Here is a 26238-nt window from a genome sequence, read left to right as displayed (position 1 = left end):
CTACTGGTATATGGTAGGGTATATGAAAGTGGAGAATGAGCAACAAGTAGGATCAGCCTGATTTTCCTGCCTAAGGTTTTCATTCAATTCAGAAATTTTTTTTTTTTAAGTACCTGCTATGTGTCTAATACTACGATGTCATCAAGCTTTACATGTCTTAGACTTTTCGACAGTGGATCTTTTGCTTTATTGAGAGGCTTCACCAACTAAGGAGCACTGTCTAAAATAAAAGACTAGTAAAGAAAGAAATAAAGTTATTCATTTTGTTGCTTTTTCAACCCTCTGTTTTTATGCTAGGTAATATTTTACCCTTTACCAATTTTAATGTGCAAACATTATTTCTGGCAATTCCACCTCTAGGTAGCTATCCTAAGGAAATAACTTTCAACAATTGATTAATGTAGACACAGACAGAGATGTTTATCATAGATGTTTATTATAAAGAGCAGAAAAGTAGCTCCTACACTGAAGTCTGTAGTTTTGCAATTACTAAATAAACTGTGTATGTATGTATATGATAGCTAATTTTGTAGCCATAAAGTTTTGCTTATGAAGAGAAGCATTTTAAAGTTAAAAATGCTTGATATACAAGAATTATTTTATGTAAGCATATTTTAATAAAATTTAAGAGCTCAGATTTAAGTGAAATTGTATTTTAGGTTCTTAACTATGTGAGATTTATTTGTAGAGAAAAATGAGGAAATATAACAAATTACTTTTTACAAAGTATCTTTAGAATGTGAGATTATGATTGACTGTTACTATATATTCTCTTCTGTATTTGTAACATATCCATAACTGGATATTACTTTTATAATTAAAATATTCATGTTTTATATTTACATATTATTTCAAGTTTTATTTACACACATATATTAGTGTACAGCTCAGTGAAGTTTTATAAGCCAGCACTCATATCTAGAAGCAGAATATAACCAGCACCCTAGAAGCATGCCTTGTGCTCTATTTCAAGGATAACTGCTATCATGACTTCTAAAAGCACAGATTATTTTCTCCTGTTTTTGTACTTTATATAAATGTAATCATACAGTATTTATTCTTTTGTGACTGGCTTCTCTTGCTTAAGAAGATGTTGTGAGATCAAGCTTAGTAATCATAGTTCATCCATTCTCATTGCTATGTAATACTCCATTGTGTGAATAAACCATTATTTATTCACTTTAATGTTATTGGGCATTTGGGTAGGTAATTTTAAGTTTGGGAATATTATGATTAGTTATGTCATAAATATTTTAGTCCATGTCCTTTGGTGAACACATGTACGTATTTCTACAGGGCATACACCTAGGATTGGAACTGTTTGGTTGGGGTTCAGTTTTAGTAGATACTCCCAGATGATTTTTCTCAAAGTGGTTATACCAGTTCACACTCCCACTGGCAACAGATGAGGATTTCTGTTGCTCCACATCCTTGCCAATACCTAATGTTCATTAGTCAGGGTTCTCCAAAGAATCAGAACCGCTGTCTCTCCTATTGGTTTTTTATGACTATATATACACACACACACACATATATATATATTATAATATATATATGTGTGTATATATACAGCTGACCCTTGAACAACGCAGTGGTTGGGGCACTGACCTCCCTGTGCAGTCAAAAATCTGTGTATAATTTTAACTACTAATAGTTCACTGTTGGCCAAAAGCCTTACCGATAACATAAACAGTTAAGTAACCCATGTTTTGTATGTTATAGATTGTGTACTGTATTCTTACAATAAAGTAAGCCAGAGAAAGGAAAATGTTATTAAGAAGATCTTAAGGGAGAGAAAATATGTGTACCATTCATTAAGTGTAAGTGGTTTGTCATAAAGGTCTTCATCCTTGTCATGTTAATGAAGAGCAGGCTGAGAAGGAGTAGGAAGAGGAGGGGTGGATTTTGCCGTCTCGGGTGGCAGAGGCAGAAGAAAATCTGTGTATAAGTGTACCTGCACAGTTTGAACCTGTTATTCAAAGATCAGCTGTGTGTGTGTGTGTGTGTGTGTGTGTGTGTGTGTGTGTGTGTGTGGAGAGAGAGAGAGAGAGAAATTGATTGATTATAGGGATTGGCTCATACAGTTATGTAGGTCAAGAAGTCCTGTGACCTGCTGTCTGCAACCTGGGGAACCAGGAAAGCTGGTGATGTCATTCAGTCTGAGTCTGAAGGCTGAGAATCACGGGAGCCAGTGGCACAAGTCCCAGCTCAAGTCTGAAGGGCTGAGAACTAGAGGGGCTGATGGTACAAGTCCCAATTCTAGGCCAGAGGCCTCAGAACCAGTGTGCCAATGTTCACAGGCAGGAAAAGATGAATGTCCAGCTCAAAAAGAAGCAGATTCTCCCTTCTGTTGCCTTTTTGTTCTCTTTGGGCCCTCAACAGGTTGGATGATGCCCCTCTCCATTGGAGAGGGTGATTTTCTTTATTCACTCTACTGATTCAAATGCTAGTCTCTTCCAGAAACATCTCATAGACCACCCAGAAACAATGTTTTATCAGCTATCTGGGCATCCTTTAGCTCAGTCAAGTTGACACAAAAGTTAACCATCACAGTATTTTTCATCTGTTTTCTTATACTTAGTGTGGTAAGTGTGCAGTGGTAATATATGGTAGCTTTAATTTGTATTTCCTGGATGATTAATGAATTGAGAGCCTTTCCTGTATTTTTGGTTGTAAATTATGCTAAAACGTTGTTGTAGTTTGCAGCTCAGTATCAGATATATTTTAACTTTATTTCAAGGAACTTAATTATAAGAAGTATTTTACAAAATATATCAAAGGATATTATAACTTGATCCAAGGTTATGCGTATGAAACTTAAAAATAGCATACATTTAATTTTTAAAGTCTCAAGTGTTAGTGTCCTGTAATATGATACCTAATGAGATTTAGTTTGAGTTGAATTATACTTTTATGATTGAATGTTATTTTCCTGTTGGCTTCAGCTATAAAAATTAAAGACGTTCTCATATGAAAAATCGTTCAGTAGACGGAGTTGAAATTTTTTGCCAAAGACAAATAAGTAAGTTGATAACCAGTCTCTGTCGGCTGTTGTCATCAGGAACACTGCTAGACTCAAGTAAGATAATATTTGTAAAGCACTACCCAGATGTTTGTGTTACTTTTAGAGCTTTAAAATCTTTGAAATATTCTTAACATCTTGGTTTTCTTTCTGTTTTATCCACTGATACCTTACTGCTAACCCTCCATGTGTAGTTCTCAGAATTTATTCCATTCTTGCTATTGTCTTGAGTTTTTAGAACAAGGTGGAAGGCACAGAACAACCCAAAAACTGCCCCCCTCCACACACACATTTTTATATATTTAAGTATAATTTAAATAAATAAATACAGAATGCTGCTAACCTCATTGGCATTTTAAGATCATATTGTAATGGCAGGCTATTGAGAAAACATGGGACTTGTACCTAGCATAGTGCCTGTCTCACAGGAGCTCACTGTATATTTGTTGACTGGATAAGACAATGAAAAAATTCTACTGTTGGGTTTTTCTCTTTTTAGGTTTTGTTGGGAGCTTCCATTTGTTGTCCCCTGCCCGCCAGTTTTGGATCTTTAATTTTAAAAAGAGTATTTAAGATGGATATGAGAAAGTTACTATTATGCTAGGCACAGTGGCTCACGCCTATAATCCTAATGCTTTGGGAGGCTGAAGTGGAAGGATCACTTGAGGCAAGGAGTTCAGGAAAGTTTCTGTTAGTAAAATTTTCAAAGTGGAACTTTCTCTCAAGATAACCTCATACAGACAAGTCATAAAGGAGAACAGTAAAATTGTAAAATGACTGGAAAATAAGTATACATTTTAGTGATTTTTTATGTGGTACTTATTTTGGGAGAATCTAATTATTCAAGTACCCATTAAAATAAAAAGCAAAGTTAATGTTATCTTTATTTTATTTAAGATGTATCCATGAGATAAATTCTACAATATATATTGGATTACTTATGAACAAAGAGAACTAGAAAAAACGTGTTTTAAGAGGAGGTAAATAAAAGAAGTTCCAAATAGAAGGAAAGAAAGCTGGAGAGGGGCTGGACACAGTTGCTCAAGCCTGTAATCCCAGCACTTTGGGAGGCCGAGGCAGTCAGATCACCTGAGATCAGGAGTTTGAGACCAGCCTGGCCAACATGGCAAAACCCCGTCTCTACTAAAAAGACAAAAAAATTAGCTGGGCATGGTGGCCGACGCTGGTAGTCCCAGCTACTCAGGAGGCTGAGGCAGGAGAATCGCTGGAACCTGGGAGGCAGAGATTGCAGTGAGCTGAGATTGCACCATTGCACTCCACCCTGGGTGACAGAGCAAGACTCTGTCTCAAAAAAAAAGAAAGAAAGCTGGAGAGAACAGTGACACTATGTCTCAGTAGCATCTGTTATCCTAGATGATGTTAAAAAGTTCTGTTGAATGCTTTTTTTTCACAACTCTCTTCTACTCTGAATTATAAAATGTAATAGTGTGGTATTAGAAAAGACAGCTAATCCTTTAGAAATTGGTCATATATTATTTTGACCATTGGTCATTGATTATTTTACTGGCCAGTTTGTGAAGCTTTTCTTGATTTTTTTTTTAATTCCAGATCTTTAGACCTCACTATGAAACAACCCACTTGTTAGGAAACATTGATACAGTCACTGGAAAATCTTAACCATATGTGGTAGAATGGCCACAAGCAAATGCATGAGGCTTAGGCCTGAAACTTCAGGGCTTTGTTTGATACATGTATCAATTTATATAGAATTGATCAAAGCATATCTATGACTGCTACTGATTACCATAGAAAAAGAGCTGAGTAACTGTTGCTTTATTCTGTAATATCAATGTGTATAATAAAAAATAAATTTTGTTCATTGCCTCCAGTTCTGGCACACAGTTCCTAAAGCCCTTTGAATCTCCCAAGTAATGAGTGTCTTTTGTACTCTAATGGGAAGATTGTTGACTGGGGTCCCCTAGATAGCTTTAGGATGGGGGCTGGTGCCAGAAAGACCAAGGATTGAAACTTTCAACCCCACCTCTGACTTCCAGCAGGGAGAGAGGGCCTGGAGATTTAGATGATTACCAATGGCCATGATTTAATCAATCATGCTTACATAAAGAAACCTCTATAAAACCCCATAAATGACAGTTGGGAGAGCTTCTGGGTTGGTGGACACAGTGAGGTACTGGGAGGGTGGTGTGCTTGGAGGTGGCATGGAAGCTCTGTGCACCCACCCCCTACCCCTGCCCCATTGCCCTGTCCTATGTTTCTCTTCGATTTGGCTGTTGCCTTCCTGAGTTGTAGTAGCCTTTTAAACAAACCAGTAATAGTAAGTAAAGTGCTTTACTGAGTTCTGTGTCATTCTAGCAAATTATTAAATCTGAGGCGGGGTCATGGGAACCCTCAAATTTGTAGTCTGTAGGCAGAAATGGGAGTAGCCTGGGCATGTCATCTGTGGCTAGCAGCTGTGGCAGGCAGTCTTATGGGACTGAGCTCTTAGTCTGTGAGGTCTGGGCTAACTCCAGGTAGTTACTATCAAAATTGTATTGAATTGTTAGACACCTAATTGGTGTCTGAAGAATTGGAGAATTGGTTGTTGTGATTTAAAAAAAAAAAAAAAAAACCCAAACATTTGGTGTCAGAAGTGTTGTGAGTAAAAACAGTTCATTATCAGGTACTTAAATTCAAAGATGGTGTAGATTTTATGTGTATGATCACTGGCTTCTCTCTTTTAATATCGAGGGTTAGTTATTAAGGTAATTTTTAAATGACTTGGACATTTAAAAAATAGAATAAAATACTAATTTATAAATAAACAAGGGTTAAATCAGGCTGTATAAATCAGTGGAGATGTAAGCCCTTTAAGGCAATATCCTTATCTCCCTTTCTGTGAAATTTGAGTGTGGAATCTTCTAAGATAATTGTGACTATTTTGTAGGCCATAAGGAGAAAAGTGACATCTGGTATATCTGGACCATAGACCTTAAAGGATTCTAACACAAACACATACCAAGCTTGATTGGTATTGAACTGGCCTGGGGAAAAGTATGTCATAATAGCAGAAACTCTGTGATGGTACGGATGGAGAACTTTATAAAGCCAAGGAACTGAATCCGGGCACCGTGGTCGAAGAGGAAAACTTCTAGCGTCTCCCTGTAGCCATACATAATTCTATAGATATTACCATTCCCTCTCAACTCATTCTGTATTATTAGGGAAATAAAGTCTTTCTCTAACATTTTTCTTTTCTCCTAATATAGTTTGAAATGCAGTCACTTTTACTTAAACTTATCTTTTGGAATAAAATAATTTATGGAATTCATAGCACTCAGATTGTTTCACCAGACTACTTGTAGAAATTCTGGATTAGTTGATTAACCACAGTTCATAGCTTCCCAGTTGCACATTATCCTTAGATTTCAAAAATTCCTTTCTGAATAAGAGATACAAAACAACCCACCCAGGAACAAATTATTTTCTTGGTTGGCAGAGCAGTATCATTCTTAGCACACATGAAATCGAGCTAAGAACCAGAGCTAATCCAAGATTTTAGAGTTGTCTTAGCTCTGCTAATTTTCTTTATTATTTTGCTTGTATTTTCATTTTCACACAACTCTCTCAAGTGATTAAGCTGTACTTAAGTATTTTTAAAAATTTTGTCTTTAGAAAGGTTCTTACTGTTTTGTTTCAGAAAGGACATGCTATAGCTAATACACTTTTTGTAGTCTTATGGTGGCCATGGAAGTGTGCCATTCAGACCTCCTGCTGGTGGGAGGCACAAATGACTGACAGTCCCAGCTGTGGTCCCTCTGGATCCATCACCTCATTCTTGCTGAGGTCACACTGATGGTGACTCCACATGGCCAGTGAATGAATGAGTGTAGGCCTGTTCATAAGAAACACAGTTCTCCTCTAATCAGCAGGGCATTACTTCCTATTACTGCATAATAATTACTCTAAAATTTAGCAGCTTAAAACAAACATTCATCTCACATGGTTTCTGAGGATCAGCAATCTGGGAGTGGCTTACGTAGGTATTTCTGCCTCAGGGTCCCTCATGAGGTTGTAGTCAAGCAGTTGGCCAGGGCTGTAGTCATCTGCAGGCTGGACTAGGGCTGGAAGATGTCCTTCCAGGATGGCTCACATATTCATACATGGATATTGGCAAGAGCCTACAGTTCCTTGCTGACTGCTGTTGACTTCAGATCCTTGTCACATGGTTGTCTCCACAGGGCAGCAAATAACATACTTTTTCAGGGTCCAGATTTGTTGGGGACAAGTAAGAGTAGTTTGGTTTTTGTCTTAGGTATCATTTATTCTGAGATGCTTTTTCTAAACATCACTCCCACCAAGGGTTGCCAGATATAGTAAGTAGAGGACAATATTTGGAACATACTTCTACTAAAAAATTATTCATTGTTCATCTAAAATTCAAATTTAACTAGGTGTCTTATATTTTATCTGACAGCCTTTCTGGGTTTAGTTTGTCTTCTCTGTGCACCTGTGGTACCCTGTGCTATCCCGCTTCTATATTTACTGCACTATATTTTAATTGTCTATTTAGTTGCCAGTATCTTCCCACTAGGGTGAAACTTCTCCATGGGAATAAACTGTCTTTTTTTTTTATTTTAATTCACTGTTATATCCCCAGTGCCAAGCACTGTGCTTTACCTATAATAGGTACTCAATAGCCAGGCATGGTGGCTCATGCCTGTAATCCCAGCACTTTGGGAGGCCAAGGTGGGCGGATCATGAGGTTAGGAGTTCGAGACCAGCCTGACCAACATGGTGAAACCCCATCTCTACTAAAAATACAAAAATTAGCCAGATGTGGTGGCGCGTACCTGTAATCCCAGCTACTCAGGAGGCTGAGGCAGGAGAATCGCTTGAACCTGGGAGGCGAAGGTTGCAGTGAGCCGAGATCATGCCACTGCACTCCAGCCTGGGCGACAGAGCGAGACTCTATCTCAAAAAAAAAAAAAAAAAAAAAAGCTACTCAATAAATGCATGTGGGCTTTCCAAGAATGAAAACACTTGGTCTTATAATTGCATGCACTTTTCTCCTCCACCTTTTCTTGATTGTCATGATGAATTTCAGTAGAATGCTAATGCAGCGAAAGGGCTAGTAATTCCAAGATTCAAGAACTTGTGTTATCACTTTATATATAAGCTTCAGGTTCCCCTCTGGTAGCTGGAGATAATATCTGTTTCCTCTTGGAAGCAGGAAAAAAAATGATAAAGCCTACTATTTTCTAGGATTGTACTAGCTTCAATAATTGGAAGCTGGGCTTTATGTAATGATAATAGGTTTTAAGGACATGGAATCAAATCGGTCTGAGTTTAAATGTTAGCCTTGTCACATACTAAAGGTGACTTCTTGGGCAAATTTGTCATGTTTTAAAATGTCGATTTTCTTATCTCTAAAATGGGAGTGATCATGCACTTTCATAAGGGCTATTGTGAGGATTAAATGATAAAACAAGTGACCTTGCCTAGCAGAGTGCCTGTTTTTGGCACATGGTAGGTACACAGCAAATCCCTAATGAAGCTTCCTGGGGCTACCATATGTCCCGTGAGTGATTCTGTCTTTGGATTGATAGGCATTTATAATTCCACCAATTGTAGATTCTCATCCAAGTACATATACCAAATATCTGAACCTATGTTTTATCTCTTACTGAGATGGATTACTATGGCCACAACACACCAGAAGAATAAAATTAACCTGTTTTATGATAATCTAAAATAGCTCATTTCTCTTATATGTAGATGAACAATTCAATGCTTGTTGAATCCCATTCCCAGTGATAGGAGGAGACTGACTGCATTGCAGGATCAAAAGTGGATGTTTTTATGATTGTTGTCTGCCACAAACTAGTTATCTCTGTGATGACTTTTCCAGTATCTCCTGCTTAAAATCTGGATCAGAAAGCTCATGAGGTTCTACTTTCTCAGTCTTTGGCTCTTCTGAAAATCAGGTTCAAGTATAACTTTTGGCCCTTCACGTCTCTGGAGGTTTCTGTCCTTAATAGTCTTACATGCATTAGAATTGTTGATTGTACCGTCTCTTATGTCCCTAACACTGTCTTTCCCCACTTGATCCATGCTTTTTAGTTTCATGAATAAGAAAAGTGAATCTCATAAAGGTAAAATGACTTACTGCAGACCACACACTGGGATTTGAACCTAGGTATGTTGACTGGGATTTGAACCTAGGTATGTTGACAAATCACAAATCAGCTGGGATTTGAACCTAGGTATGTTGACTTCATTGCAATATGCATACTACATGCCAGTTGTTTCAGTGGATGAGAATTATGAAACCTGTGCATTGATATACAAACACGAGGTGTTAATATTATGAAGTGCCACCTGAGATACACGATAACCCCTATAGCAGAGGGTTTATAGTTGATTTAAGGAGAACTGATACATAAATAACAAAACATAGTGTCAATGATTCATATAGGCAAAACCAGCTACTAAAGTCATAATTATTTTTAGCCATATAGAATATTTTTTGATATTTTATTAATCTCATTTTGTGTCTGGATTCTTGTACTTAGCATAATGTTTTCAAGATTCATTCATGTTGTGTGAATCAGTAGTTCTTTTCTATTACTGAATAGTATTCTATTATATGATATACCACCATTTGTATATCCAGTCATGGGTTGATGAACATTTTTGTTGTTTCACTTGTGGAGCATTATTAATAAAACTGCTGTGAACATTCAAATACAAGCTTATGTGTTGACGTAAGTTTTCATCTCTCTAAGGTAAATACCTAGAAGTGGAATTGCTGGGTCATATGGTAAGTGTATATTTAACTTTATAAGCAATTACCAAACATGTTTCCCAAAGTGTTTGTACAAGTTGGCATTCTCATCAGCAATGTGTATAAGAGTTCTAGTGCCCTGTGTCCTTGCCAACACTTGGTATGGTCAGTTTTTTTTTTTCTATTTTAGTGATTCAAGTGAGTTTGGTGCTCAGTGTGGTTTTAATTTGTATTTCCCTAATGACTAATGATATTATGAATCTTTTCATGTGCTTATTTGCCATCAGCATATTTTCTTTGGTTACATAAGTGTTTAAATCTTTTGCAGATTTTTTATTGAGTTGTTTGTCTTGTTATTGTCTTATTCATGTTACAAGTCCTTTATCACATGTATATTTTGCAAACATTTTCTCCCAGGCTGTCATGTGTCTTTTTCTTCTCTTAACTTTTTAAAGACTTTTCCAGTATCTCCTGCTTAAAATCCAGATTAGAAAGCTCATAAGGTTCTACTTTCTCAGTCTTAACTTTTTAAAGTTAAGAGATTTTGAAGAGCAGACATGTTTTATATCTTGATACATCAGTCTGTTTATGTTGCTCTAAAGGACTCATGAGGCAGGAGAATTTATAAAGAAAAGAAGTTTATTTTGGCTCATGGTTCTGCAGGCTGTACAGGAAGCATGGTGCCAGCATCTACTTCCGGTGAGGGCCTTGGGAAGCCTACAGTCATAGCAGAAGGCAAAAGAGAGTCAGCAAGTCACGTGGCAAGAGAGGGAGCAAGAGAGATGGAGGGAGGTGCCATACTGTTTTAAACAACCAGATCTTATGTGAATTACTCATTACCATAGGGATGACACCAAGCCATTCATGAGGGATCCTCCCCCATGACCCAAACACCCCCATCAGGCCCCACCTCCAACATTGAGGATTACATTTCAGCATGAGATTTGGAGCGGACAAACATCTAAACTATATCACTTAATGTGCAGTTTTTCAATTAAAAAAGATAGTTTGTGGTTCTTTGTATCCTATTTAAGAAATCTGGGCTGGGCGCGCTGGCCCACGCCTGTAATCCCAGCACTTTGGGAGGCTGAGGCAAGTGGATCACGAGGCCAGGAGATCGAGACCATCCTGGCTAACACGGTGAAACCCCATCTCTACTAAAAATACAAAAAATAGCCGGGCGTAGTGGCAGGTGCCTGTAGTCCCAGCTACTAGGGAGGCTGAGGCAGGAGAATGGCGTGAACCCAGGAGGCGAAGCTTGCAGTGAGCTGAGTTCATGCCACTGCACTCCAGCCTGGGCGACAGAGCAAGACTCCATCTCAAAAAAAAAAGTAAAAAAAGAAAAGGGAAATCTAAGCCAGGCAGGGTAGTTCCAGCTACTTGGGAGGCGGAACTACCCTTGGGAGGGGTGGACTACCCTTGGGAGGGAGACTACCCAGCCTAGTAGTTCCAGCTACTTTGGGAGGCGGAAGTGGGAGAATCCCTTGAGCCCAGGAGTTAGAGACCAGCCTCAGCAACATAGTGAAACCCCGTCTCAGAAAAAAAAAGAGGAAAGAAAAGAAATTTTTGCCTAAGCCAAGAATACTAAGGTTTTCTTTTTTTTTTTCTTTGAGACAGAGTCTCGCTCAGTCGCCCAGGCTGATCTCTGCTCGATCTCCACTCACTGCAAGCTCCGTCTCCTGGGTTCACGCCATTCTCCTGCCTCAGCCTCCTGAGTAGCTGGGACTACAGGCGCCCGCCACCATGCCCAGCTAATTTTTTTGTATTTTTTTTTTTTTTTAGTAGAGACGGGGTTTCACCGTGTTAGCCAGGATGGTCATGATCTCCTGACCTTGTGATCTGCCCGCCTTGGCCTCCCGAAGTGCTGGGATTACAGGCGTGAGCCACCGCGCACGGCCAATACTAAGGTTTTCTCGTACATTTTCCTATAAGTTTTTACGTTGCTATATTCCTTTATTTTCCTAGAACTTTCCTAGAAGTTTTCTAATTTTAGCTCTTAAATTTAAGTCTATGGTAAGTTTTGTTTTTTGTGTTTTTCCAAGACAGTCTTGCTTGGCCGGAGTGCAGTAGTGCAGTCACAGCTCACTGAAGCCTTGACCTCCTGGGCTCAAGCTGTCCTCCCACCTCAGCCTCCCGGGTAGCTGGGACTACAGACATGTGCCACCACACCCAGCTAATTTTTAAATTTTTTGTAGAGATGAGGTCTCCCTATGTTGGCTAGGCTGGTCTCGAACTCTTGGGCTCAAGCAATCCTCCCGCTTCAGCTTCCCAAAGTGCTGGGATTACAAACGTGAGTCACTAAGTCCAGCCTTATGATAAATTTTGAGTTAATTTTTATATATGGAATGAGAGGAAAGGTTTATTTTTGTATCATATGAATATCCAATCATTCCAGCAACAACTAGTCAAAAAAGATTATCATTTCCCATAGAATTGCTTTGTACCTTTGTCAAATATCAATTGACTATATAATTGAGGATCTGTTTCTAGATTCTGTTCTGTTCCATTGATGTACGTGTCTTATCTTTATGCCAATACTGTACTCTCTTGGTAGCTCAGTGGTTCTCAATGAAGGACAATTTTGCCCCTAGGGGACATTTGGCAATATCTGGAGACGGTTTTTTTTTGTTTTTGTTTTTGTTTTTTTTTGAGATGGAATCTCTATCTGTCTCCCAGGCTGAAGTGCAGTGGTGCAACCTCCGCCTCCCAGGCTCAAGCAATTCTCCCGCCTCAGCCTCCCGAGTAGCTGGGATTACAGGTGCACACCACCACACCCAGCCAATTTTTGTAATTTTAGTAGAGATGGGGTTTCACCACATTGGCCAGGCTGGTCTCAAACACCTGATCTCAAGTAATCCACCCATCTTGGCCTCCCAAAGTGCTGGATTACAGGCCTGAGCCACCGCGCCAGGCCTGGAGACATTTTTGATTGTCACAACTTGGGGGGTAGGCAGGAAGGTTGCCCCTGGGTAGAGGTAGAGGCCAGGGATGGTGCTAAAGATTCTGCAATGCACGGGAGAGTCTTCCAGAACAAAAAATTAGCTGGTCCAAAATGTCAGTAGTGCCAAGGTTGAGAAACTCTGCTGTAGCTGCATACTAAGCCTTAAAACCAGATAGTGTAATCTTTTGATTTTGTTATTTTACAAAGTTGTTTGAGCTATACTAGGTCCTTTGCATTTTATATAAATTTTAGAATCAACCTTATACATTTCTACAAAAAATATCTGCTGAGATTTGATTAGGATTACATTGATCTATAGATAAATTTGGGAAGAATTGACATATTAACAATTTTGAATCTCCTGATTGATTGATTGATTGATTGATTGATTTTTGAGATGGAGTCTCGCTCTGTCGCCCAGGCTGGAGTGCAATGGAGTGATTTCAGCTCATTGCAACCTCTGCCTCTCAGATTCAAGCAGTTCTCCTGCCTCAACCTCCCAAGTAGCTGGGAGTATATATTTATTTTATTTTTATTTTTTTGAGACAGAGTCTCGCTCTGTCGCCCAGGCTGGAGTGCAGTGGCGTGATCACGACTCGCTGCAAGCTCTGCCTCCCAGGTTCATACCATTCCCCTGCCTCAGCCTCCCGAGTAGCTGGGACTACAGGCACGTGCCACCACACCCGGCTACTTTTTTGTGTTTTTAGTAGAGGCAGGGTTTCACCGTGTTAGCCAGGATGGTCTCGATCTCCTGACCTTGTGATCCGCCTGCCTCGGCCTCCTAAAGTGTTGGGATTACAGGCGTGAGCCACCGTGCCCCGCCACTGGGAGCATATAGAAAGGCTAGAAGAGAAAACAGGGAACTAAAAGCAATTCAGCGTCGCAGAAGGATAGGTGTCTGGGATAAGAGTAAAGATGAAAACAAGAACCATTATCATAAAGGATCTTTTTTTTTTTTGAGATGAAGTCTTGCTCTGTCACCCAGGCTGGAGTGCAGTGGCTGGATCTTGGCTCACTGCAAGCTCCGCCTTCTGGGTTCAAGCGATTCTGCCTCAGCCTCCCGAGTAGCTGGGATTACAGATGCTTGCCACCACGCCCAGCTAATTTTTGTATTTTTAGTAGAGATGGGGTTTTACCATGTTGGCCAGGCTCGAACTCCTGACCTCGGCCTGTGATCTGCCTGCCTCAGCCTTCCAAAGTGCTGGGATTACAGGTGTGAGCCACCACACCCAGCCTGAATCTTCTGATTTATAAACATGTTTTTTCTCTCCATTAATTTGTCTTCTATAGTTTCAGCAATCTATTGCAGTTTCCATTGTATAACTCTTGTACAATTTTGTTAGATTTATCCCTAAATATTTAATATTTTATGCTATTGTAAATAATATGTTTAAAATTTTTAATATCTGATTTTGTTTTGTTGGCAGAAGATAGAAATACAGTTGGCTTTTGTATATTGACCTTGTTGCCTGTGACCTTGCCAAACTCACTCCTAGTCCATTTATATAGATTCTATAGGATTTTCCATATAGACCAATATTTTGTTTATGTACAAACAAGTTTTACGTATTCCTTTCTTATTTTATACCTTTCATTTCCTTTCTTGACTTATTACACTGGCTAAGCCCTCTAGTTCATTGTCAAAGTAGTAAAGCTATATATCATTGTCTTGTTCCTGATTTTAGGGGAAAAGCATTCAATTTTTTTACCATAAGTATGATTTTTAGCTATGGGTTTTCTATAGTTGCTTTTTAGCATTTTGAGTAAGTTCCCATCTATTCCTTGTCTGCTGAGAGTTTTTGTCATGAATAATTGTTGAATTTTGTTAAATGCCTTACCTGCATCTATTGAAGATGATAGTGTAGTTCTTCTTTTTTATTCTGATGATATGGGGAATTATATTGATTGATTTTCCAATGTTAAACCAACCTTCTGCCATTCACCGGATAAACTCAGGCTTATGTTATCCTTTTTATATATTCTAGAATTCAGTTAGCTAAATTTCATTTAGAATTTTTGTGAGTGTTCATGAGGGATATTGGGCTGTAGTTTACTTAAAATGGTTTTGTTTTGTTATTTTCTTTGTTTGTATTCCTTTTCTGAAGTACCTTTTAACCTTAGTTGCCATCTTACTTTCTCTCACTATTTTCAGAGGATGAACACTTTTTATAAGAAATCTGCTGTGTTTTGAGTGCTATATGCCAGGAACTACAAGAAGCCCTTCATATTCGTTATTTCATATAATCCTCAGAACCTTCTTCAAGATAGATGCTATTATCATGCCCATTTTAGAGGTGGATAAAACAGAGACTCGGAGCAGTTAATTTCCCAAGTGATAGAGGCAGTTCAAATTACGTCTTTCAGGCTGGGCACAGTGGCTCATGCCTGTAATCCCACCACTTTGGGAGGCTGAGGCAAGAGGATCACGTGAGCCCAGGAGTTTGAGACCAGCCTGAGCAACATAGTAAGACATTGTCTCTACAAAAAAATTAAAAATTAGCCAGGCATAGTGGCATACTCCTGTAGTCCTAGCTACTGGGCAGGCTGAGGTGGGAGGGTTGCTTGAGCCTGGGAAGTCAAGGTTGTAGTGAGCTGTGATTGTACCACCGTACTCCAGCCTGGGCAAAAGAGCGAGATCCTATAAAATAAAAAATCAAGTCTTTCAAATCGACGTCGAAAACTGCTCTGCATTTATATCTTTCTCTAGAAATATTTTATTAATCTGAAATATTATTGACAAAACTAGGAGGAATTTAGAAAACTATACCTCTACTAATCTTTTTTTCTTTTTTTTTTTTTGATTTTTTTTTTTTCCCTTAAGACAGGGTCTCTCTCTGTCATCCAGACTGGAGTATAGCGGTACAATCTCGGCTCACTGCAATCTGTCTCCCAGGCTCAAGCAATTCTCCTACCTCAGCCTCCTGAGTAGCTGAGATTATAGGTACATGCCACCATGCCCAGCTAATTTTTGTATTTTTAGTGGAGACGAGGTTTCACCATGTTGCCCAGGCTGGTCTTGAACTCCTGAGCTCAAGAAATGAGCCCACCTCATCCTCCCAAGGTGCTAGGATTACAGGTGTGAGCCACCGCACCTAGCTAATCTCAGAGCACCTCTTTATGCTAATTGGTTTTGATATTCTCTGTGTGCTTATTTTTCAGTTTGAGAGTGTCTAATAATTAGCATATTAGGGCCAGGAGTGGTAGCTCACACCTGTAATCCCAACACTTTGGGAGGCCGAGGTGTGTGGATCACCTGAGGTCAGGAACTCAAGATCAGCCTGGCCAACGTGGTGAGACCGTGCGTCTCTACTAAAAATACAAAAATTAGCTGGGTGTGGTGACAGGAGCCTTTAATCCCAGCTACTTGGCAGGCTGAGGCAGGAGAATCACTTGAACCCGGGAGGCGGAGGTTTCAGTGAACCAAGACCGCACCACTGACTGCACTGGAGCCTGGGCAACAAGAACGAAACTCCATCTCAAAAAAAAAAAAATAGCATATTAGTTCACTAATTTGTAAGTTTTATCAAGTACACATTATTGTGAATTAACTTGAATGTTTCTAATTGGATATGTCAACCTAAAATGAAGAAATGGAGGCAAAACTAATATAAGTGAAGAGTTTATTTGGGCCAAGCTTGAGGATTACAACCTGGGAACATAGATTCAAGTTTCCCTGAATATACACTCCTGTTAGCAGCAGTTACAAGTGGAATTTGAAAGGCAAAATAGGGGGACAGGGAGTGGACTGTACAAAGTTGTTTGTTAGGAATTCTCACTGGTTTACAGAACCAGTGAGAATTGATTAGTGATTGACTATACGTTGTTAACCTATAAGGTGTGGATTATAGTGTTATTATAATTCACACCTGATGTGGATTATTAAGCTAATTTATGGCTACTTATGGCAATAGTAAGCAGTTTCAACAGATGAATACATAGCTCAAAGGAGGGGAGTAGGCATGATTGTAATCTCATTTTAATGTCTATCTGGGCCTGATATTTAAAAGGACTTGCATTCCTCAGATAAAAGTTCTTTTCTTTTCTCAGTTGCTACAGTGCTTCAGTTTAAACTTCGCATCTATTGGAAGTCTTTCAACGTTGTTAATCTGGATTAGAGGTTCCTTGAGAGAAAATGCCACTTTCTTTTTTACTATACTGTATTTAATATGCTCAATAGTATCAATAGGCATATTTCTGTTTATGTAAGATTGTAGTGTGGCTGAAGGCTGAAGGGGGGCAAGAGCACATGAGAAGCTATCGCTTCCACTTATCTGCTTTTCCCAGGTTGAATGTGTGCTAGATTATTTTAGGACCTTTTGGGCTCAAAAAGTCAACTGGGAAGCCTGAGTTTAGATGATAGCTAGCTGGTGGGACCCAACTTAATTTTCTGTCTTATGCTTCGGTCAAATTTGGGAAAATACACAAAAAAGCAAAGCTACAAATAGAGACTGGCAATACAGATTAAAATGTGCCAGGCAACAGGAGGAATTTCGATGAGTAGAAATGAAGATTGATCCCTGAGACAAAATAGCGGGGACAGGCAGGAAAAAGGTAGATTTCTACCCTTCTCTACTTCCTACCTACAAATTTAAGGAAGTAGGATCTTTACCAACCAGAAACTTGGCAGCTTCACACCAACGCCGTGTTGCAGCTGCTATCTGCAACATCCAGGGCTCTTTTTCTCCCTCCCATCTCTCTTATCATTACCTCTGTACTTCCCTTAGTGACCACAGCTCTGTAAAGGCAGTGGCAGAAGTGGATTTGTTGGGGGTACGTTTTCAGATGTGATGAAGGTAGTGGTGAGAAGGGGCAAAGAGAAGAAAATCCATGGGAGTAGTATGCCTTTTCTCAGGCCCTACTTTAGACAGACACACAGATTAAGCTTTTTATTATGGAAAATTTCAAATATTTACAAGAGTAAAGAGAACAGTTTAATAAACCAGTCACCAGGTTAAACAATTCTTGGTTAGGTCCTGTTTTTGACTAGGGAAGAACTATATTCAGTTTCAAAGTATGTAGGATTAGATTGCCAATCACGTGCACATGGAACAAGACAACAGGGTCAGAAGATCTTCCGTAGTTTATCAGCGCCATAGTAAATCAGGGGATCCCTACATTAGATCCACAAATTGACTTTAAGTCATGACAAACTGAATTGCTGAGCAAAATTGTGTGCTCTAGATAGTATATAATTTTAATTTGATCCTCAAAGGGATCTTTAATCCTCCAAATAGGTGAGAGCCATAGTATTATGTGACTGCTCAATACTAGGTCTGGCTTGTGTGGATAAAGTTTAAAGTCAGGCCAGGCACAGTGGCTCACGCCTGTAATCCCACCACTTTGGCAGACCAAGGTGGGCGGATCACTTGAGGTCAGGATTTTGAGACCAGCCTAGCCAACATGGTGAAATCCCATCCCTACTAAAAAAAAAAAAAAAGTACAAAAATTAGCCAGGCATGGTGGCATTTGCCTGTAGTCCCAGCTACTTGGGAGGCTGAGGCAGAAGAATCCTTTGAACCCGGGAGGCGGAGGTTGCAGTGAGCTGAGATACTGCCACTGCACTCCAGCCTGGGTGACAAAGCGAGACTTGCTCTAAAAAAAAAAAAAAAAAAAGTCAAATAATACCTAGGTGGACAGAGACCACCTAGAATTTACTTAACTTTTTTCTTAGAAAACACCAAACCTGGATAGATTTCTCAACTTAGAAATAATTGACAGAAATTTTTTAAGGCATCGTGGGATTTATTAAGAAATTCTTCAAAACACAACCAGGCGTGGTGGCTCACACCTGTAATCCCAGCACTTTGGGAGGCCAAGGTGGGTGGATCACCTGAGGTCAGGAATTCGAGACCAGCTTGGCCAACATGGCGAAATCCTGTCTCTACTAAAAATACAAAAATTAGCCCGGTGTTGTGGTGGGCACCTGTAGTCCCAGCTACTGGGGAGGCTGAGGCAGAGGTTGCAATGGGCTGAGATCGTGATCGTGCCACTGCACTCCAGCCTGGGCAACAAGAGTGAAACTCCGTCTCAAAAAAAAAAAAAAAGAAAGAGATTCTGCAAAATAAAAGAAGGACATCTGATATTTAAGAAACAGAAAAAAAATTATACTTTGAAAAAGTTGAGAAAGGAAACAATATTAGATGGTATTTTCTTTATTCTCATGGGGTTTGTTTAATGAATCTGAAAAATATGTAGAAGATAGCAGATTGCCATAGAAGGAAACCAACTGAGATGTCAGCAATTATAATAATAATAACTAAATATATATTGAGTACCAGATTCTATATTAAAGCCTTCATGAATTAGCTAATTAAATCTAAGTAAATGGTTATTCCCAAGAACATGGAGGTAAAGAGGTTAAATTACTTCCCTAAGATTGTATAACTAATAAGAAGGAGGTCTCAGATTTGATCCCAAATACACTTTGACTTCAGGGACCTAGAGAGAGAAGAAATAAGGATGATTTCACAGGATCTTGGATCATCCTTTGTACTCTTCTGCGTTGGAATTTTAAAAGAAATTATTTAGGGCCGGGCATGGTGGCTCACGCCTGTAATCCCAGCACTTTGGGAAGCCGAGGTGGGCAGATCATTTGAGGTCAAGAGTTCGAGACCAGCCTGGCCAACGTGGTGAAACTCCATCTCTACTAAAAAATACAAAAATTAGGCCAGGTGTGGCAGCTCACACCTGTAATCCCAGCACTTTGGGAAGCCGAGACGGGCAGATCATGAGGTCAAGAGATCGAGACCATCCTGGCCAACATGGTGAAACCCCATCTCTACTAAAAATACAGAAATTAGCTGGGCGTGGTGGTGCACGCCTGTAGTCCCAGCTACTTGGGAGGCTGAGGCAGGAGATTCACTTGAATCCGGGTGAGGCAGAGGTTGCAGTGAGCCGAGATCGCGCCACTGCGCTCCAGCCTGGCGACAGAGCGAGACTCCGGCTCAAAAAAAAAACAAAAACAAAACCCTTTTGCTGCTGCCGCCGCCGCAGCCATGAGTATGCTCAGGCTTCAGAAGAGGCTCGCCTCTTCTGTCCTCTGCTGTGGCAAGAAGAAGGCCTGGTTGGACCCCAATGAGACCAGTGAAATTGCCAATGCCAACTCCCGTCAGCAGATCCGGAAGCTGATCAAAGATGAGCTGATCATCAGCAAGCCTGTTGACAGTCCATTCCTGGGCTTGATGCCGGAAAAAGACCTTGGCCCGCCGGAAGGCAGGCACAGTGGCATAGGTAAGCGGAAGGGTACAGCCAATGCGCGAATGCCAGAGAAGGTCACGTGGATTCTGCGCCGGCTGCTTAGAAGATACTGTGAATCTAAGAAGATTGATCGCCATATGTATCACAGCCTGTACCTGAAGGTGAAGGGAAATGTGTTCAAAAACAAGCGGATTCTCATGGAGCACATCCACAAGCTGAAGGCAGACAAGGCCCGCAAGAAGCTCCTGGCTGACCAGGCTGAGGACCCCAGGTCTAAGACCAAGGAAGCACGCAAGCGCGGTGAAGAGCGCCTGCAGGCCAAGAAGGAGATCATCAAGACTTTGTCTAAGGAGGAAGAGACCAAGAAATAAAAGCTCCCCCTTTGTCTGTACATACTGGCCTCCGTGATTACATAGATCAGCCGTTAAAATAAAAGAAACCTTTATCTGCTTGTAAAAATAAATTAGCCGAGTGTGGTGGCATGCGCCTGTAATCCCAGCTACTTGGGAGGCTGAGGCAGGAGAATCGCTTGAACCCAGGAGGTGGAGGTTGCAGTGAGCCAAGATCGCACCACTGCACTCCAGCCTGGGTGATAGAGTGAGACTCAGTCTCAAAAAATAAATAAATAAATAAATAAATAAATAAATAAATAAATAAGAAAGAGTAAAAATAAAATAAGCGGCCGGGCGCGGTGGCTCACGCCTGTAATCCCAGCACTTTGGGAGGCCGAGGTGGGCGGATCACGAGGTTAGGAGATCGAGACCATCCTGGCTAACACAGTGAAACCCCGTCTCTACTAAAAATACAAAAAAATTACCCGGGCGTGGTGGCAGGAGCCTGTAGTCCCAGCTACTCGGGAGGCTGAGGCAGGAGAATGGCGTGAACCCGGGAGGCGGAGCTTGCAGTGAGCCGAGATCGCGCCACTGCACTCCAGCCTGGGCGACAGAGCGAGACTCCGTCTCAAAAAAATAATAAAATAAAATAAGCATCGCCAGGCACGGTGGCTCACGCCTGTAATCCCAGCACTTTGGGAGGCCGAGGCGGGCAGATCACCTGAGGTCGGGAGTTCGAGACCAGACTTACCAACAAGGAGAAAAACCGTCTCTACTAAAAATACAAAAAAATTAGCCGGGCATGGTGGCCCATGCTTGTAATCCCAGCCACTTGGGAGGCTGCGGCAGGAGAATTGCTTGAACCCGGGAGGCAGAGGTTGTGGTGAGCCGAGATCAAGCCATTGCACTCCAGCCTGGGCAAAAAAGCGAAACTCCGTCTCAAAAAAAAAAAAAAAAAAAAAGCGTCCAGGCAAGAGGTAGAAAAGAGACTGCTACAAAAAGCTATAAATAAAATTCGTCACAGATTTTCTGCTGCACTAATAAATGGTAAAAAAAAAAAAAAAGAAAAAAAGAAAAAAAGAAAAAGAAACACTGGCCAGGCACAGTGGCTCACACCTGTAATCCCAGCACTTTGGGAGGCTGAGGCAGGCGGATCTCGAGGTCAAGAGATCGAGACCATCCTGGCCAACATGGTGAAACCCCGTCTCTACTAAAAGTACAAAAATTAGCTGGGCGTGGTGGCACATGTCTACAGTCCCAGCTTCTCAGGAGGCTGAGGCAGGAGAATCACTTGAACCCGAGAGGTGGAGGTTGCAGTGAGCCAAGATCATGCCACAACACTCCAGCCTGGTGACAGAGCGAGACTTCATCTCAAAAAAAAAAAAAAAAAAGAAACACTATTTACAGTGTTATTAGGAAAAAGAAAATGTCTGCACTGTTATTAGCAAAAGACAATAAGAGATAGTGTTGAAGAGCAGTGAACATAATAGAGTGACAAATATAAGACCACCTTATTAGTAATTAGAATAAAAATGAATATGTTAACATATAAGTTTAAAAGATAGACTCAGGAATTGTCAAAAACCATATCTAAGACTCACATTACCTGATTTTTGAGGCCTACTATAAAGCTGCAGTAATCAAGATAATGTGTTATTGGCAAAAGAATGGACACATATATCAGTAGAACAGAATAAAGAGCGCAGAAATGGACTCACCCAAATATAGTCACCTGATCTCTGAAAAAGGAGCAAAGACAGTTTAATGGAGGAATGGGTTTTTTCAACAAATGATGCTAGAACAATCAAAGTCCGTATGCAAAAAAATGAACCTAGGCATAGACCTTATACCTTTCACAAAAAGTTAACTCAAAATGGATCATAGACCTAATGTAAAATATAAAACTATAAAACTTCTAGAAGAAAATCTGTGTAACCTTGGGTTTGGCAATGATTTTTAGATACAACGCCAAAAGCATGATTCATGAAAGAGAAAACTGATGTTGGTGTTTGTTAAAATTAAAACTTCTTGTATTAGTCCATTTTCATACTGCTATGAAGAAATACCTGAGATTTGGTAATTTATAAAGGAAAGAGGTTTAATGGACTCACAGTTCCACATGGCTGGGGAGGCCTCACAATCATGGCAGAAGGCAAAGGAGGAGCAAAGTCACATCTTACATGACGGCAGGCAAGAGAGCGTGTGCAGAGGAACTGCCCTTTATAAAACCATCAGATCTTGTAAGACTTATTCACTATCATGAGAACAGCATGGGAAAAACCCGCCCTCATGATTCAATTACCTCCCACCGGGTCCTTCCTATGACACATAGGGATTAAGGGAATTACAGTTCAAGATGAGATTTTGGTGGGGCCACAGCTAAACCATATCACTTCTACTCTGAGAAAGATACTGTTAAGAGAATGAAAAGACAAGCCATAGACTGGAAGAAAATACTTTCAAGATACATTTCTGTTAAAGGACTTTGTGGTTAGTCAATTGCAAAGTTTTGAAGCCATGCACAAGTCAGCCCTCACTTATGACATCAGTTGCAAGTTCAGGGGTTTCCAGAACTTCCTTTAGGATTGATAATTCACTAGGAGAATTGACAGAACTCATTGTAAGCTGTTATACTCACAGTTACAGTTTATTACAGCTGAAGGAGACAGATTAAAATTTGTCAAAAGAAAAGGCACATAGGACAGAGTCCAGGAAATTATCAAATACAGTTATAAACCCCACAATACATTTTTAGTGGTTGCTTTAGAGTCTTGATTATCTTTTTTTTTTTTTTTAAAGGTCTTGCTCTGTCATCCAGGCTGCAGTGTAGTGTTATGATCATGGTTCACTGTAGCCTCAAACTCCTGGGCTCAAGTGATTTTCCTCCCTTAGCCTCCCAAGTAGCTGAGACTACAAGGTAAGCTAGCACACCCAGCTAATTTATTTTTTATTAAAAAATGTTTTAGCCGGGTGTGATGGCTCACACCTGTAATCCCAACATTTTGGGAGGCCAAGGTGGGCAGATCACATGAGGTCGGGAGTTCAAGACCAGCCTGACCAACATGGAGAAACCCTGTCTACTAAAAATACAAAATTAGCCGGGCATGGTGGCAATGCCTGCCTGTAATCCCAGCTACTCGGGAAGCTGAGGCAGAAGAATCGCTTGAACCCAGGAGGCAGAGGTTGCAGTGAGCTGAGATTGTGCTATTGCACTCCATCCTGGATAACAAGAGCGAGACTCCGTCTCAAAAAAAAAAAAAAAAAAATTGTAGAGATAGTGTTTTGCTACGTTACTCAGGGTGGTCTCAAACTCCTGGCCTCAGGCAGTTCTGTCTAAGCTTCCCAAAGTACTGGGATTACAGGCAGAAGCCACTGCGCCTACCATAGAATATTAGTTATCTTTTGAAGTGATTAAAAAGGGAAAAGATTTTCTTCCAGTTTAATGATGAGAAAAGTAAAAGAACAGTTATTTTAAAGCCCCTGATATTTCCAACATCTAGGTCATAAATGAGTCTCGTTCTGTTGATAGCTTTATCTCTTGGTAATGTGCATGCCTGTGTATGTGTGTGTGTGTGTGTGTGTGTGTGTGTTTTATTTTGTGTATGTCTTATAATTTTTAGTTTAATGGCAAACATCATGTATACAAGAACAGTAGAGACTGAGGTAGATGGTATTTTGTGTCTGGATATAGGCACGCCTCTCCCATCAGGCCAATTGCCTGTGACATTGAGTCAACCTAGTCTGGAGTTGAGGTGGATTTGGATTTTGATGTTGGTATCATTATGTTCAGTGTACTTGGGCTGCTGTTACCTGGTACTTGGAGCCTGGGGTACCAGATGGTTTTTCTTCAGTGTTCCTGTTCCACTGTTGGCTTTCCTCAGTCCCATCATGCCTCCATCACAGAGGGGGAGTCTCTATTCATATCCTTGCCCCTTCACTAGTGGTTGACTGATGCTGCTTGTTACTCAGTGCTAGGCTTATGGTGGTGTCATAGGTGGTTTTCTATTGTCCTGGTTCAGCCTTAGCTTTAGGCAGTCCCTGTTCATTTGAACCCCAGGGGTGGTACTTAATCTGCCCTTTCCTGAGCAGTAGCAAACCTCTGCTTGGCATCAGAATCCTGGGCCAATGAGGATTCTCTCCTGCTCTCCCAGAAACAAGATGTTTGCTTCTACCTCTCCCCCAGCAGCAGTAGGGTATGTGAGAGGTGGGAGGATTACTTGAACCCAGGAGGTCGAGGCTGCAGTGAGCCATGATAGTGCCACCACACTCCAGCCTGGGTGACAGAGCAAGACCCTGTCTCAGAACAACAACAACAACCCAAAAAACTGTCAAGGTCATCAGGAACAAAACATAGCCAATAGCCAAGAAACTGTCACATACCAGAGGAGACTAAGGAAATATGATGACTAAATGCAATACAAATAAAAAAATAAATACTGGCACTGTAAGAAAAAATAGGGCAGCAGAATGGGTAATTCACAGGAGAAGAAATGCAAATGGCTAATAAAAATATGAGTATGAATTCAACTTCACTAGTAATTAAACTGCAAATGTAAATGACAAGAACTGATTTTTGCCAGTGACATTAGCAAAGGATTGTTTTTGTTAATACTAGCATTTGGCAAGGTTGTAGAGAATATGGGAACTCAGAATGATACAGCCTCTCTGGAGGATAATTTGCGCAGTATCATATCAAAAGGCTTAAAATTGTACAAATTATTTGACTTAGCCGTGTCTGTGCCATTGATTTATCTTAATAAAGTAAAGGAAGATCTGTGGGAAGATTTAGTCAAAGGGTGCCTATCACGGCGTTGTTAATAATAATGAAAAATTGAAAGTAGCATGATAATTAACAGTATATTGTGACATTCTTGTATGGTGATATTCTGTAGATATTAAAAGTTAAACAATTTGTTAAGTTCAAAAAGTTAAACTAACATGTATGGTGTGATCCCCTTTTTTGTAAAAAAAAAAAATGTGTATCATAGAAAGACTCGATATGTGTACACAAAACATTAATTGTAATTTTTGGATGATTGAATTCTAGATGATTTTTGTTTCCTCCTGTGTGCTTTTCTATATTTTGCAGTTTTTTCTGACATGAGCATGTGCAGTATTTTGGACATTATATAAAAAGCTATTTAAAAACGAAATCTTTTTCCTCTATCAATTAGCAAAGATTTTCTTAAAATTATTACCTTTGTTGGCAAAGGTATGAGAAATTGGTATCTTTATTTTATATCCACTTCTTATTCTACATCTATTTAATTCTTCTTATCTACAGTATTTCTACTTATTCTCTTTTTTTTTTTTTTTTTTTTTTGAGATGGAGTCTCGCTCTGTCACCTAGGCTGGAGTACAATGGTATGAGCTCACCTCACTGCAAACTCTGCCTCCCGGGTTCACGCCATTCTCTTGCCTCAGCCTCCTGAGTAGCTGGGACTACAGGCTCCTGCCACTACTCCCAACTAATCTTTTGTATTTTTAGTAGAGACAGGGTTTCACTGTGTTAGCCAGGATGGTCTCGATCTCCTGACCTCATGATCCGCCTGCTTCGGCCTCCCAGAGTGCTGTGATTACAGGCGTGTGCCACTGCTCCTGGCCCTTCTACTTCTTCTTTATATCTACTTCTGTAGGGGATCAGCACAAGCACTCTTGGGAAGCAAATTGGTAATAAATATCAAACCCCTTAAAATAATTTATATTCTTTCACTCAGTAGAAAGGCTTCTGGGGGATTTGTCATTAGAAAAGAATCAGAGATGTGGGTGGAGACATGTTTATTACATGACGATATATAACTGCAAAGTATGAAGACTGTAAATATCCACTTAAAAGGGAAATAAAATATGACACAACTGTATAGTGGAATATTATGCATTCATGAGAGTATTTAAAGAATATTTATTGATGTCTGATAATCTTCTTGCTTCTTAGTCTTCTGCTTAGAATGGCATCCATGATTCTGTTTCTTTCCCCATGTTTTTTACTGTAGTCCCAGAT

The 26238-nt window shown here is 40.1% G+C and overlaps 1 protein-coding gene and 1 pseudogene across 20 annotated transcripts in view; both read left to right on the top strand.

Moving 5' to 3' along the window:
• The window catches only part of TFDP2 (transcription factor Dp-2), a 199330-nt gene that overhangs the window by 87944 nt on the left and 85148 nt on the right, over positions 1-26238 (top strand). For 6 of the 20 annotated variants that reach the window (XM_063805224.1, XM_063805221.1, XM_063805214.1 and 3 more), the window contains one exon: positions 9769-9803. The gene's annotated coding sequence lies outside the window, so the exon portion shown is untranslated. 20 annotated transcript variants of the gene reach the window in all.
• Positions 19638-20369, top strand: LOC134809478 (large ribosomal subunit protein eL19-like; annotated as a pseudogene).

This window comes from Pan troglodytes, chromosome 2 (assembly GCF_028858775.2).
Source record: "Pan troglodytes isolate AG18354 chromosome 2, NHGRI_mPanTro3-v2.0_pri, whole genome shotgun sequence".
Lineage (NCBI taxonomy): Eukaryota > Metazoa > Chordata > Mammalia > Primates > Hominidae > Pan > Pan troglodytes.
Note: the sequence above shows the minus strand (reverse complement) of the source record. Positions and strands in the feature narration are given on the sequence as shown.